General features: G+C 33.4%; 2 non-coding genes across 2 annotated transcripts; both read left to right on the top strand.

Annotated features, from left to right (window-relative positions):
- The first annotated feature begins 10,024 nt into the window (after positions 1-10,024).
- Positions 10,025-10,096, top strand: TRNAQ-CUG (transfer RNA glutamine (anticodon CUG)). Its single transcript has one exon. It is a non-coding gene; the product is annotated as a tRNA-Gln (tRNA).
- A 226-nt stretch (positions 10,097-10,322) lies between these two features.
- On the top strand, positions 10,323-10,394 carry TRNAQ-CUG (transfer RNA glutamine (anticodon CUG)). Its single transcript has one exon. It is a non-coding gene; the product is annotated as a tRNA-Gln (tRNA).
- Positions 10,395-16,610: the final 6,216 nt, after the last annotated feature.

A 16,610-nucleotide genomic window follows, 5' to 3' on the forward strand; every position in this document is an offset into this window, starting at 1 on the left:
CACGTAGATTGACTAGATAATGCCTTAATAGTCTAGTCTGTTAGAGGAAAATTTATACATGTTAGTTAATGCATGAAAAACATCATCATTGACTTGAATGGGAATAAGTTCCACGTAGAATTATTACCCATTGAGTTAAACAGTTTCAAGATCGTATTAGGAATGGAATTGATAAGTGCAAGCGATGCCAATATAATATGTAGAAAGAAGATGGTGAGAGTAAACCCTCCTGGAAGAGAACCATTTATGGTGTATGGGGACAAAAGCAGAGTAAATTTCGGAGTCATCTTTACGATGAAGGCCTTAAAGTGTTTAGCCAAAGGATGCGCATCATACTTGGCATTTGTGATCGACACGAGAAATAAGAAGAAGGAGATGCAAGGAATACTGGTAGTGTGTGACTTTCCAGAAGTCTTTCTCGAAGATCTTCTCGGATTGCCCCTTGATAGAAAAGTAGCGTTTCGAATAGATTTTTTGCCAGGAACCTCACGATAGTAAAAGCACCATATTGATTAGCACCGACGGAGATGAAGGAGCTTATGATGGAACTTCATGAGTTGTTGGACAAAGGTTTTATAAGACCTAGTTCATCACCTTAGGGAGATCTGGTGTTATTTGTGGAAAAAGGAAGGATGGAAGCATAATGATGTTCAGGATTATAGACATCTGAATCATTATGAAGAACAAGTATGTATTTCCAAGGATTGACGACCTGTTCAATCAACTGCAAGGTGTGAGCTATTTTTTGAAGATCAATCTTATGTATGATTATCATCTGTTGAATGTGGAGAGCAAGATATTGAGAAGACCACATTCAGAAATAGATATGGACACTATGAGTTTTTGGTTATGTTTTTTGGACTGACCAATACTCCAACATCATTTATGGATTTTATGAATCAAGTTTGTAAGACTTTCCTCAATAAATCTGTAATAGTTTTCATCGATAACATTCTGATTTACTCAAAGAGACAGTAGGAGCGTGGCAAGCGCTTACGAGAAGTCCTGAAAGTTTTGAAGAAGGAGAAATTGTATGCAAAGTTCTCCAAATGTGAGTTTTGGATCTGAGAGATGCAATTCTTGGGTCATGTAGTTAAACAAGAAGGAATAATGGTTGATCCAACAAAGATTGAAGTTGTGATGAAATAGGAATGACCAAAAAGTCTCACCGAAGGTTTATCCAAGGCTTTTCTTCAATAGTTGCTCCATTGACAACATTGACCCACAAAGGAGCTACCTACACATGGAGTGAGAAGCATGAAGAAGCTTCTGAGAAGCTAAAGAAGTGATTGTGTAAAGCACCGATCCTTGCTTTACGCGACAGAGGAGAATACTTCGTAGTTTACAGTGATGAATCTGGATTTGGGTTGGGTTATGTTCTAACCTAAAGAGATAAAGTGATAACATATGCGCCCAGACAACTGAAAACGCACAAACAAAACTACCCCACTAATGATTTGGAGTTGGTAGCGGTGGTTTTCGCACTAAAGATATGGAGACATTATCTTGTATGACACGAAGTGTAAACTTTTCACTAATCACAAGAGTCTCCAGTATCTCTTTAATTAGAAGGAGTCAAACATGAGACAAAGAAGATGGCTAGAATTACTCAAGTACTATGACTGTGATATACTTTACCACTCTGGCAAAACGAATATCATAGCATATGCTTTTAGTAGAAAGATAAACCTGGAAAGGAAAAGGCCAAGAATCTTAAGAATTGAAATTGTCTCGACAATTGTGGAAAACATCAAGAAAAATGAAGCTTTGAATGGAGATAACCGAAAGGAGGAGCGTTTAGGCAAAACATTAGTGTTCGATACAAACATTCAAGGATTGAAGGTATTCCAAAACAAAATTTAGGTGCCTAATATGGGAGGAATGAGGGATCTTCTTATGGAAGAAGCTTACAAGACCATGTACTCAGTTCATCCGGGCAACACCAAGATGTATAGGGATCTAAAAGCTTACTAATGGTGGCCGATGATGAAGGTCGATATTGCTAAGTATGTGGCGGAGTGTATGACTTGCGCAAGAGTTAAAGAGGAACATCAGAAACTGTATGGAATTTGGAACCTTTACCAGTACCCATGGGTAAATGGGAAGACATCAGCATGGATTTTGTGACCAAATTGCCCAGGTCGAAGAAATGTCACGACATGATTTGGGTAATCAAGAACGATTGACAAAGAGCGCACATTTCATAGCGGAAAATGAGAGATGTCTATGGAAAGATTGCAAAAATTTACATGAAAGAGATAGTGAAAGCTCACGATGTTCCCATGATAATTGTGTCAGGCCATGATAATCATTTTACTTCTCGATTTTGGAGGAGTTTACATGAAGAAATGGGTACAAAGCTATGTTTGAGTACTGCTTACCATCCATAGAATGATGGTCAAAGCAAAGTAATGATTCAAACAATGGAGGATCTGTTGAGAGCTTGTACTTTAGAATTTATGGGAAACTGAGATGAGCATCCACTGTTGGTGGAATTTTCCTACAATAATAGTTACCACTCAGTCATTAATACGACACCTTATCAAGCACTATATAGACATAAGTGTCATACACATCTTGTTTGCTTGAAGCCGGAGAGAAGCGGTTTATGGGTCCTGATAATGTCCATCAGACTGCCGAGAAGTTGAAAGTGATTAGAGAAAGGATGTTGGTAGCTCAAAATCATCAGACGAGCTATGCAGATAAGAAGCGACAATTGATTACATTCGAAATATGAGACCAAGTGTTGCTTAAAGTCTCTCCATGAAAGGGACTTATTTGGTTTGTAAAACGAGCAAACCTAAGTCCACGGTTCATTGGACCATTCAAGGTTCTTCAGAGGATTAAGAACCAAGCTTACAAGATGGATCTACCATAAGTACTCGAAGGTATTCATAACATCTTTCATGTGTATTATTTGAGAAAGTTCACGAGAGAAGTTCCTGATGTGATTCCACTTTTGGATATGAGGATAAATGAGAACAATAGGTTATTAAAGAACTCGAAAAGATTGTTGACCGAAAGATGAAGAAGTTATGATGTAAGATGGTTGAATTGGTGCTTGTGCGATGAAACATACGTCTGGGCTGAACCTCACCTAGGAGACAGAAAGCGAAATAAGGAGTCGCTATCTATATCTGTTTGATGATGCATGATTTCGAGACGAATCATTCTAAGGGGAGAAAATTGTAACACCCATGTTTCTCGCTAGGCATTAATAAGATGATGTAATTGCAATGGTCAAAAATTGTAAACTTTTATGAAATAAATAAAGAGGGTTATTTTAGTATTATGTGATTTATGTGTAATTATATGTAATATACGTGCTTATAGCGATATAATAAAATAGGAATAAAATACGCGTTTAAAATAGAAAAATAATTAGACCGAATAACCTTGATGAAAGTCGAAGTAGTCGTGATAAGGATTCCAGGGATATAAGGAATGCAAAAATCTGACTTCATGTGAAGAATTTTATGATCGTTTAAAGTTTCGTGTTCTACGTGATACGACAACGCACGTCGTAAAAAGTGAATCTTTGATAGGTTGCTTATTTTCCTAACTAATCTACATTAAAGTCATAGGAATCATAAAATTGAGAGTGTGCATATAAGGAACATCCAAATTTGACTTCGTATGAGGAAGTTATGATTTTTCTAAGTTTCAGCATAGTAGTGCGGACACAAAAATCGAATTTTAGATCGACTGATTGTTAGCGGAAACAATTTAAATGAGATTCGAATATCTCATTAATAAAGTGTCCAACGATATAAAGATAGTAAAAACGGATGCCATATTAGAGAGTTACACATTTTATACGAGCTTTAACAGTCTAAGCATGTGTGAAATAAATAAAAGTCAAAATTAGTCAATGAAGTCTAAATGAAAGTCGTAGATCTTGTCAATAGCTATGCCTGGATATAAAGAATCTAGAAAAATGAGCTTGTATGAAGAAGTTATACAATTTTGAAAATCTGAAAATCGGTACGTGCGTGGTGTGCGGTGCACATAATGTTCTAAAAGCCAACCACGTCGTTAGTAGAAAATCACCACGTGTTACGCTAAGAGAGAAGGATTTCTGAGCAAGACAGGGTGCAAGATTCCCCCTGGCTAGGCACATCATGCTTTTGGATTTTGATCTCTATATAAATCCTTTCGTCCTTCATTCATTCCTCACACCCCTACAAGTCTTTCTTTCTCTCTCTCTCTCTCTATCTCTCTCTCTCTCTTGTTTTTCTCTACTTTAACCCAATTTTCCCTTAGTTTTCAGTCTATGGCTAAGTCATGTGGCCCCTGAGTGATTGTCAAGTAGTAGCTATTAGGCCAGAGCTCTGCGATTACAATTTTTGGACTCTTGTTAGGAAGAACCTCTGTAAGTTAAGCTAAACTCTAGTCTTTTCAGTTTAACTTATATGTATAACCATAATCATTATTATGAACCTATAAATCAGATTTATCAATAGAACCATGTCGTTATACTGATTAATCTACTTACGGGGGTATTGTCTAGGCTAGATTTAGTGAGGTGTTTAAAGTGATATTTCCAAACAGTCTACTTTGTATACCAAACGGGCCCCACCAACGATATGATCTTACATGGTTGCTCCTTACTTGATAGATCTTGATGTATACATTAGGATTATTGAGGAATCATGACTATCTTTAGTCATGAGGAATATTGGACCAAGATTTAGTAATAATTGAACCTATGTCACATCAAAGGAAAGGCTAAGTGTTGAAGCGAAGTGCTGCCTAACTTTCCAGTCATCACTTTAACAAGTGAGTACATAGTTACTTTCAGCTTATACATAGATATAAAGTATCCATATGACTAAATGCTACGTGTTCCTATTGTCTATATTACTTGATATATGTGTTAAATGAATTATATGTTTTTTCTCGATTTAATAATATATGTATTTTCATATAATTAAATAAAATATATTGGCTAGTGATAGGTGATGAAAATGATGAGATGATGATGTGAGGACTTGACTTTTGATAAACCAGTCATCTAGCAGAGTATAGATGACGACCACAGACTATTCTAGATAGTCCAGTGGAAACGCTAGCAGGGTCATAACCTATAGGTGTTAATGAACTATATGTTCATTTAATGTACTCTCCCCATGGTTAATGTATGGACACAAACTGCTAATGGAATCCCCTAAGCAGTATTGTCTACTCGTTGATGATGTTGATCCTTATGATAGGTCCCTTGAGATCAATATATTAAGATCAGTATGTGAGAATAACAAGAATAGGTAATCTGGTAAATTATTTGAAGTGAAATATATAATTAAAGAACTTAATTAATGTGGACTGAAAACCCTCTATGCTCAAGCCTGACCCATTCAATTTCTTTGTATCACAGGTAGCTGGACGAAAACACTTGGATGACAAGTGATTTGAGGAGTTGTAGGCCATTATTATAATAAATTGTTGTAAGGCTATTAAGACTTATTTATGCTTATGTATCTGTATTGATGATGACATCCCGTGGTTTTAAATATAAATTAAACACATTTCCTCATATTTTTTTTGTTAATGATATTATCATGTTTTGGGAACAAATTTTGCATTAAATTTTATACTATGAAATAAATAAAGCATAAATAAAAAGTTTTAAATTTGCCGGAAAAATAAGGATGTCACAGAAAAGCTCTCACTTAATGCTCATTTTAGTGAATAACCTTATCGTGATCTTCATTTTTTCTCTATAGGCGATGAAGATTTGGTGAACTCCAAGAGATTTTGATGGTAAATTTCGATGCATGGGTAGATTCTAGCAAAGTTGAGATTATACATCTCTTGGATAGTTATGTGAAAGAAAAAGGATCTAAATCTTTGTGTTCTTCTGCATTGCAACCGATATGTTTGGTGCTATCAATTTTATTCTAATTTTTTTATATATTTGAGCCTACTAATAGTTTTATCTTATTTTTTTTTTAACTATTTTCAATTTTATAACAACTTAACTATAGCATCATACTTTTAATTTTATCTCATTAAGACATTAAATCATTGTTGCAGTAACTAGCAACATACTTTCATTTATTTATTTATTATAACATCCTTCAGGTTTTTTTCATTAAATCATTGTAGGATGTTATGATAAATAAATAAATGAAAGTAAATATGATGCTAAAAAAAAAAGAAATAAATGAAAGTTACTAGTAAAGAAGGCTCACCAGGAAGCTATTCGTGAACAACTTCATATTATTGTGGGTAATTATATAATTTTATAAATTCTTTTGCATGTAAATAGTGAATTTTGTTAAAGGAAACCAACCATTTTCTATGCTTTTGGAATTTGGTTAAAGGAATGCTAGGAGGCTTTGGCATGCAAAATTTTTGTATTTCTTTTAGACCTTTGACTTTTACCTCTAAAACACAGTTATTGAATATTTAACTGTAGGTAATTGCTAAGTTTTTTACTTTACAATATAGCTACTTGATTATATCAATTAGCAACACTGAAAACACAAATTTAGATGTTCTAGATGGTGAAATGCTGACAATGATGAAAATATGTATATAAAGTATATTGCCATAATTGGTGTGTTTTTGCCTGACGATGTTATTTCAAGCTATAATGTGTATTGATATGAGGTTATTGAAGATGATGAGTTGCTTCACCTATATTGGAGTATCTCGATTAGTCTCCTTCCCTCGACTATTTATTGTCAGTTTCTTGGTTCGACGCCTAAAACTATTTTGTTGGGATCGAGATCATGGAATGAAATCACTATAGATCTATACAAATAGATTGTTGTTTTGTCCTTTCATTTGGGCTAATTCAATAAGTGGCAGTGTATTTTTGTCTTTATTAAGCATATTATAACTTCAAAATTCTACAAGAGATTTTGGTCTAATATTTTCAAAAGAAACTACTCCGGTCATTCTTTTCCTTGGTTCTTTATGTCCATTGATTACTCCGATATCTGAAAACTGTTTCAATTTTGGTTATATTATCAAGGTTTCTAAATATTCAATATTAAAAAAAAAACTAACATTTTGCTTTTGCTGATACTGAATGAATCATGATTCATGAATGCTTTGAATTGATGCTAAAATTGGTTACCAACATAAACTATATTTAAGTTATAAGTTAATATCTTTTTATGTGTTTAATCTTGTAGGTGGCAAAAAAAACTTTTTAAAAAAGAAGAAGAATAAGAGTTAGATGTAAAAAAACATGTATTTTTTGCGGAATAAAATGAATCTTTTTAACCAATAATAATCATGTACTTATCCTTTTTTACAATAATAGAAACTTATTAATATTTTAACCATAAAAATAGTAATGTATTTATTTTTTTAACCAATAATAATAATAATAGATTTGTTTTTAACCAATAAAAATTACATACTTATATTTTTAATTTTTTGCACATGTTTTTGAAAATCAAATCTAGACAAAATTAGTTTTCTTTAAAAAAAAGTTTAGTTTTCAATTATACACGCTTAAAATACTTTTTTTTATTAGTCTGTTTGTTGCTTTATAAATTTCTGAATTATAGCAATGTACTTTTAAAGTACAATGGTTTAGTTCGAAATATTTTAAAAATATAAGTAATCTTTTTATAATACAAATGTGAGAAATATGTTATTTTAGTAAAAAAAATGAAAGTCCATTGCTTATTAACACATTTAGCCCATATTTAGGCTGATTACAAGAATTAGCAATGGAAGTGCATTGCTATTTGTTGTAGTTAACCCTCTAATGCGATTGTACTTGAATTACATCTATGTTAACTGCCAAAAATAACTGCAACCAATGTAAGCTGATATAATGAACAAAAATAAGTTTGTATGTGTTCTTATAATTGGAGCAAATGAACATATAAGTACAAAAATAATGAATTACATAGCACAATGCTATAGTTGGAACAAATTTAAGTACGGTGTTATACACAAAAGTAAAATCGATCTATTGTTTTTTTATTACATCAGTCAACCGTCCACTATACAGGTATAACGCTAGTTAAGACTGGTGGATGTTGACAACATATTAAGACATGTTACCACACTAAAAAAGTGTCACTTCACATGCCATGTCATCTCATGTTGTTATAACACCAAATGAGAAAATGAACATGTTATTACACCCACTAATTTCCATGTCATTATTTTTTTTATTTGTTTTTTTTATCTATGTTATAATATTAATAAAAAAAATAAAATTAATAAGAAATGCTATTTAATTAAATCCTAAATTAAACATCACATTAAAAAACTAAAAATAACAATACACGAAAATATAACATTGAACGCAAAAAAAATATGATAGTCCTAATTTAAAAATATAAAAACATTATGATAGCCCTAGTCCAAATATTTCTTCTTGGTTTTCTCCTTCATCTTCCGTAACACTTTCACTTCTCGTGGCGTCATATCTTCCTCGTGAGTGCGAAGAATTGTCAAATCATTCACCATTTTATCTTCCTCTATTTAACGACGAAGGAATTCCAAGTGTTGGTGTTGCACATCAAATATTCCTTTTACTATTAAATTGCGTTGGTAAAACTTTTATTTTCATTTCCGCCAACTCTTGTGTCATTCTTTCGGCTTCGTCCGAATGTCGTTGAGCACGCTTTGCATTGTGGCGCCCAATCGGTGGGGGGGGGGGGGTAGGAGATCTTTTCGATGTCTTTTGGGGACGTCATCCGTGTCGGCGTGGAGGTCGATGTTAGTTCGTGCGTCAGAAATGTCAAACAAACTAGAATTGTAAGACCTCTTTGATTGTGCCTCCGACGATGTTTGCGTTTTAATCCATTTTGGATCTTTTCTCAAAATATCCCATAATTTTTCATACTCAAAAGCATGTCCCATTTCGAGTTGGTATTGCTCCCTCTCAACTTTCAACATATAGAAATCATTTGCACCACTTTGATTTTGCGAAGAAAGTCTCGTGAAAATCTCATTAAACTTTTTGTACCTATGACTCATTGGAGTCCACTTGCTACTAAGCATATCGACATTGCGATATGGTTGTTTCTTCAAAATTGTGTGAAATTTTCCGAGCACGACTTCCTAAAAACCAACTCTCCTTATATCATTTCCTATAATTGTATTTTTTTTTTAAGTCCTGCACCATGCTACCACCAACGCGTACTCCTCCTCAAGTGTCCACCATAGTGGAGCTTTTTCTTTACTTTTCGCGATCACTTTCCATTTCTTTTTCTCTTTCCCTCTACCTTTCTGACTACCTCCCACTTGCGTTGGTTGTGTAAGTGGTGGTTGTGTGGTTGTTTGTGGAATGAAATCAAATGTATTGAAAATATTTTGTTGAAAGTTTGAGTTTTGTTGCATGCAGGGCGATGTAAGAAATTGCATTGGGGGTGAGGGAGATTGGAATAGTTTCATGAAAATAATATTTTTGGTGAGTTTTGAGAGTTGATGAGGTTCATATATCTTTCGTATTGTGCGAACCCCATTGGAACGAATGTGTTTGTGTTTAGTGGATGGGTGTTCAGGTTTTGCTTCGTAACTTGGTTGAAAGAAAATATGGTTGATTTTTATGTAAATAGAATGAGTAATAGAAGAATGGTGTAGTAATTTTTTTTTGTGTATATATAGGTATTTTATATGTGAAAAGGCAATAAGTAATTTTTTTTTACCGTTCACAAACAGTTATTTTGACCGAAAACATTTGAAAATGATGCATTGTCAGTTGTTGTCATCACTCATGGAAGACCCCTTAATACGTAGCTGGGGCAGTGGTCGAGGCGTTATAACGTCATTGAGGTCATGCCACATCGGCAATAAAAACCCGCAACGGCCTCATACCAAATAGTTTAACATAAAAATGTTGAGTTAGATGAGGAAAATAAGACTTTCCATATTGAATCTAAATTTTGTATGCTTTTACTCTTGTTAAATTTTCTTAAGCATGCTACGATTTTTTTTTTTTAAATATTCTTGGACATCATCATCTAATAGAATAAAACATAAACGAAGTGTTAGTCCCTTGAGAGGGGTAGTTAATAACATTAATATGTAGGAAACATTTAAACAAATTGGTCCTATGGTCTAGTGGTTAGGACATTGGACTCTGAATCCAGTAACCCGAGTTCAAATCTCGGTAGGACCTTTTTTTTTTTTCAAACACATTACAAATTTGCTATAGCACGATTAGCATCGTTGCTTGGGATAAACGGATCGCCGTCGATTGGAGCACTGCGTCAAAGATAGATACCATCTACGGGTCGGATTGCCCTTCCAGAACTGTATAGTTCCGATCGACTCATTTCCTCTCCGTTAGCTGAGTTGTAATCGTAATTGGTAATATATATATTTTCCAAATTAAGAACACAAATGGTCCTATGGTCTAGTGGTTAGGACATTGGACTCTGAATCCAGTAACCCGAGTTCAAATCTCGGTAGGACCTCTGTTTTTTTTTTCCTAAATACAACCTTAATTTTGAGTTTTTTGTTAAATCCAACGGAGGTTTTATTAGGTTGAAATTGACTAGTACAACGTGCGTCATTATCACTTTTATCTGGTTCCATAGGAGAAAGAAAAAAAAAGTCTGGGTCCAACTTAAAAGAGCACATGGTGTACAGTGTACTCACCATTTACACTTCATTTTTTTCATTTCCAATTAAACAACCTTTCATTGTTTTCTCACTCTCCTTTCATTCTTAAAAAACCAATCACACTTCACCTTTTTATAAGTTAAATTGAAATACTAGTATAATTTAATAAAGAGAAAATGCTCATAAGAGCTTTTTTTTTACATAAAATAAAATAGCAAAATAAAAAATAAACAATGCAAACTTTAGCCACCATTTTTGCACATGATGTCATTTCCTAAAGATGACTCGTTTGTGATTTTTTTTTTAAACTTCAAATATTCATAACTTTTTCTTTCTCATACAAGTTATATTTTAATTGATTTTTTTTTTTCATTTTGATCTTTGTTACAAGGGATTTTCATTTACATATTACACTTCATATTTGGATATTGAGAAATCATACTTTTTAGCTCCAAAATAGGTTATTAAGTGAAAAATATTGAAAAAAAAAACTCAACTTTAAACTTTTATAACTTTTTCATACGAACTCGGTTTTAGCTTTTTTTTTTTCAATGTGTTCTTTGTAACAAGGGCTTTCCATGGATATTATATTCCAGAATTTGATGTTGGTAAGTAATATGTGTTTAGCTCCAAAGTATGTTAGTCGGTGAAAGTATGAAAAGTCCAACTTCGAACCTTAATAGCTCCTTCATATGAACTCTATTTGAGTTGAACTTTTTTTCATTGTGTTTTATGTAGCAATCCATAGACATATCACACTTCATTTTATGAACTCATTTTGAAATACGTTGAGATGACTTAAATTAGGGAACTGAAAGAAAGGTGATATAAAATTAAGTGAAACGTATAGAAGTTATAAGAAAAAGTAAAACCTGAATGTTAAAATTAATGGTGACATGACAATTCACTACAGAAATAATAATTCGTTGGTTGTATGACACAATGTATGTTTTCATAGTCAAAGTGACATGACAATTCATTGGTTATATGACAAAGTGTACTTTTTCGTAGTCAAAATGAAATGACAACTCACTGTTGAAATGACAATTTATTGGTCAAATGAAAATTCAACAGTGACATACTCCATTAACCCACTATACATATAGTTCATAAATTGGCTTGAATAAGCTTACCGTGGCTAAGGAGTATCTTCGATTAAATTTACCAAATGACATGTCGTGATTGTGGAAGTGAAATGCAACACTCATAAAAATCATGATAAACTTAAACTTTTTAAAACCAACCAATTTCACAAATTGTTTAAAACATAGTTTTCAAAACATGTTCAACATCAGAGTCTCCCAAAATCATAAGTCAAAACATGAGGATGTGTACGGTCACGCCTTCGCCTTCTCACGATCATCCAAAGTACCTTAAACATAACCCAAAACCGTAAGCCAACGCTTAGTGACATCCCCCAAAGTACCAACACATAACATAAACATAAATACAGACAACATGCATACAGAGCCTTCAGCCTGATTGGAATGCCCCACCTACCTACAGTCTATCTGGTATGCTCACAAAAACTTCAGTATGCCTGGTACGCCTCACCAAGCCTTCAGCCTATCTGGAACGTTATCCGAGTCGTCGGTCCGACTGGTACAGCTCACCGGCCTACAATCTATCTAGGATGCCCTGGGTCTCTTGGCCTTCAGTCTACACTGGTCTGCCTCAACCCAACCACACATAAGCCATGTCGACATATAAATAACAAATAAGCATACATATAACCAGTCAACAAACAATCAGACAGATCTTACAGATCACTAAGCATAACATCATCTTATCTATCAGTATACAGATCTAACATATCACTACATCATACCAACATGCGATAAACCAGGATAATAATCCAATGGGCCGACCTTGGTGCCTTCGACCCAAAAGTACAATGCAGAAAACTCAACTCACAAACTAAATAGAAGTTGATGAGGTCCCGATTCCGAATCTCAAATCTTTAACCAACACCTAATCCCACCAATGACCAATTCCATAAAAATCCCAAAATACCCAAAATACCCTCAAGGTCAAACTTGGTCAAACTCAAAGTCAAAGTCAATTGGTCAAACTCACTAAGTCAATTGAGTCAACCTAGCCGAGTCAACTCATCCGGGCTGACCCAATGCGAGTACACAAGGCGTACTCCGGAGGTATGCTGAGCGTACTCCAAACCCTCGCAGTTGACTTTCATTGGGGTGGTTGACCTTGTATTTTTTGTAGGGCGTACACCGAGTACGCGAGGCATACTCTTGCATCCTTTAAAACTCACTAAGTGCTTAATAGCTTAATCACTTACGTCCATATTTCTGATCCAAGGCTCAAATACACTCTAGAGTCATAAAATTTCCAACTTTATGACCTTACATGCCCATTAAGTGCTTAACTCAAGGTCTTAATCCAATAAGACCTTCTACAAGATGCATGGAGCAAAACTAACCATTGAGACTTCATTTTTATGACTTAGGATCCCTCCTAGTGTCTGAAAGGACAACTCAAATCGTCAGGAACATGTCATGCTCAAGATAAGACATTTGGGACCAAAAAGTATCACTAAAACACCCATTTCTAGATCTACATGATTGAAAGATCAAGTTGCAAGCTTTATACCTTTGAAGGGTTGCAAATGAGGAGTAAATCCCATATCCAAAAGGCTTCACTCTCTAAAGATGATATTGGCTTCCTTCCTTCTTCTTCTAAGCACACAAACACACACTTTTAGGCTAGAAATGACTTCTAAAGGAGAACAAGGGCTTCAAACACGAATGAGAGGGCGAAGGCTGATAAGGTGAAGGGAAGGGAGGCCATAAGGATGCTTAAATACCAGCTAAACCCTAAAAATTAGGTTTTCTTCGTTTAGCAAGTACACCTAGTGTACTAGGGCGCACCCTAGTACGCTCAGCATACACCACGTACGCATGGCGTACTCCGAAGCCTTAATTTACCAAAATGCAATTAAGGCCCTTTTTGCATACATTTTTTGAACTTTGAGACCAGATGCAATATAAATGAATTTAAAAGGTTGAAATTTGAAGTACCTTATCATCAGGATGTTACATTAAACTTTCAGAAGATATGTTTATCATGTTTTGAAAGAGTTTGAACATATACATTATCCAGATAAAGTACATAAGCTTAAGAAGCCTAATTAGAGGCTTGATGAAACATCGTGAAATAGGAATCTACACTTCCATGAGAAAGTTAAAGGGTGTTGATTTCTAGAAGTCCAGTTGATTTTTGGGTACATGTCAAATCTAATGGGAGCATAATTATTATGCTAGTATTGCATGTTGAAAGTATTGTTCGTAGGGAACAATGTCTCCGTTTTTGCAAATTGTAAAGTTTGGGTACTGTTTCACTATAGTCGACTTAAGGGAAAAGGCACTCATATTTCTTTATGAATCTTTAGGTTTAGATTGTATAGTTTAATATAACTTAGTCAAAGGAATATATGAATAGCATGTTGAAATTTTTCAACATTGGATATTCTATATATGTAAATATTATATCAAGAGACTGAACATATATTAGACCGTTGTAATAATGAATCGAGTCACGTATGCTTCAGATATAGGATTGACTACATATAATATAAAATTCAATTATTCTATTTTTCAAATGCTCTTAGCATTGTTTGAAAAGGATTAGAATTTCATGTGACTAGAGTTATTAAACAAACTGTCAAGAACATTCTAAGTTTTTACCGAATATTGGTTGCTTGTGGACAGTTAGAAATATGACATCATTTGGAAATGACCATAGTGATACATTTTGGATTGAGATAACTTTTTGTCATAATTGATCGTTATATGGGAATATGGAAATGTTTGCATAATGGTAGATGTTGTCAAAATCTACATGTAAGTTGGAAACTTTAATGTAAAAGATGTGTTCAAGGAGTGTATCTTGAATTTTAGACTTCATAACCATGAAATTGTTTCTAGTAACAAGTTCCAGTGGAACATTTTGTAATGTGGAAGGCTCAGTCTCTATGACTTAAGAACCATGACATCATAGAAGGACAATGCATGTAAAGATGAAATTCCACTATATCTTAGATATCGATAAGAATTTGGAATTATTAAACGAGCATCGTTGAAGTAATGTCCAGTCGATCTATTCACAAAGTAAGGACCATCTGGAGGCATAGTATGCATGTTCACAACATGACATGATTGGTGTTATCTAATTCAAGTGGTTATTTGATTACTCGAAACATTATACAATGAATAAATTCATAATTGTTATGGTTATTAAATAATGGGAATTTATTTATGATTAATAGGTATGATGCCATAGTCAATTAATTTATTATTGTGTTTCACTTTGCATGTTTTACTTCCCGGTAATTTTAATATTATTCAAAACTCCATAGTCGATCATACTTTTGGAAGTAAATAGTGAATTAAGATTGTCATGAATTAACTGTAGATTATCGATTGAGGTTGAGACATTGCAATTGGAATTGGTACAATATTCATGATTACTTTGAAAATGGAGATTCTAGGTATTGGATAAACCCACGCTTAGAGATTACTTCATGGATTCGATCACAAGTAATTCTAAGACGATAATATGTTCTATTCTTAAACTAGAGATGTATAGTTCATAGTTTACAGATAAGTTGTGCATTGGTTTGCTCAAAAGCATCTTGTAACTGGATGTTATAAAGAGTTATTCCATTTGTGGTTTGATATGTAAATTGTATGACTATATAATCAATGTAGTTCGTTCCTTTTTCCCGAATAAGGAAAATCAATATCTGTGGGCCCCTCAGTGATTTGAGTTGATCTATGAAAACCAGGCACTTGGTCCAGACTAAATTCATCCGTTAGATTTTGTAGTCTAAATTGATCACAAATCGGGAATGCGGGAAACAAATAAATGAACATGAGGTTGATCATCTAATCCATGACTCGATTCATATGATATCTTGTAGAACGAAGGAATAATTGATCACTTATCTTATGGCCAATGTTTCATTTGAATCAAAGTTCGACAGTGGCTTTGAAAAGCACTCTTTGTTGCTTAGTTCAAAGTCTATACTTGCAATTGTAGTTACAGACTTATCCAAGTGCCAGATTGTTGGATTAAGGTGTCTAAGCCAGTAACTAAATTGGTATATTCTTGTAATTAGAAGCAAAGTCCTTTTTGGGTTGCCCTCATGACAAAAAATAGGTAGAAATGATATTAGAGAGAGGAGTATAATTTATTAGATTATTATATGACTAGTTGTGAGAACCATGTATTACACGGGTTAATTAAAAAAGTTAAATATAAAGGTCAAAATATTTGAGAAATTTGAATTTATAAGAAAATAAGAAAAATAATGATTTATTATAATGGAAATGTTTTTATCTTTTAAATTTAAACAAATAATGTAAATAAAGAAAAAAAACTATTGAACTTTAATTTTGGGATTTTAAAATTAAAATGTAATTTTATTAATGAAATTAGTATCCATTTATTACTATATTTCTAGGTTTTCTTGATGTTCATAGGTTACTGCTATCAATAGAGAAAACATAGATCATTTATAGATTGCATGTGAATTTTTTTTATAACCTAGAAAATCCATCATATTAGACCATGGTTTAAGCTGATTTGATATGATTTATCCAAACTACGATGGTGTTGATCGTATTGAATTGGATCTATTAATCTAATTAAAAACGGATTTGTTATCTTATTGATTGGTTTAATTTTGGACCTATCTAATATGATTGACAATGTATTTGCTAGAATGGTGGCTACTGATATGATATGAATTAGGGCAGATTAACAAAGTTAGGGGATTCTTGAATCTTGACTAGGGTAGTGGGTAAAGCTTTGATTTATTCCACGAAATGTATTTTTTAGGATGCACACACATACTTGCTTTCAATGGGAAACTATGTTAGGGAAGAATGAAGATGAGGATGGGGGTTTAACTTTCTGAGAGAGAGAGAGAGAGACCTTGTAAATTAAATAATTATATATATATATATATATATATATATATATATATATATATATATTTAAATAAGATAAAACTTCATAGTTGGTCTTTGTGGTAGTGAAATGATAGA

This window comes from Lactuca serriola, chromosome 2 (genome assembly GCF_051521515.1).
Source record: "Lactuca serriola cultivar US96UC23 chromosome 2, Lser_US96UC23_V15, whole genome shotgun sequence".
NCBI lineage: Eukaryota > Viridiplantae > Streptophyta > Magnoliopsida > Asterales > Asteraceae > Lactuca > Lactuca serriola.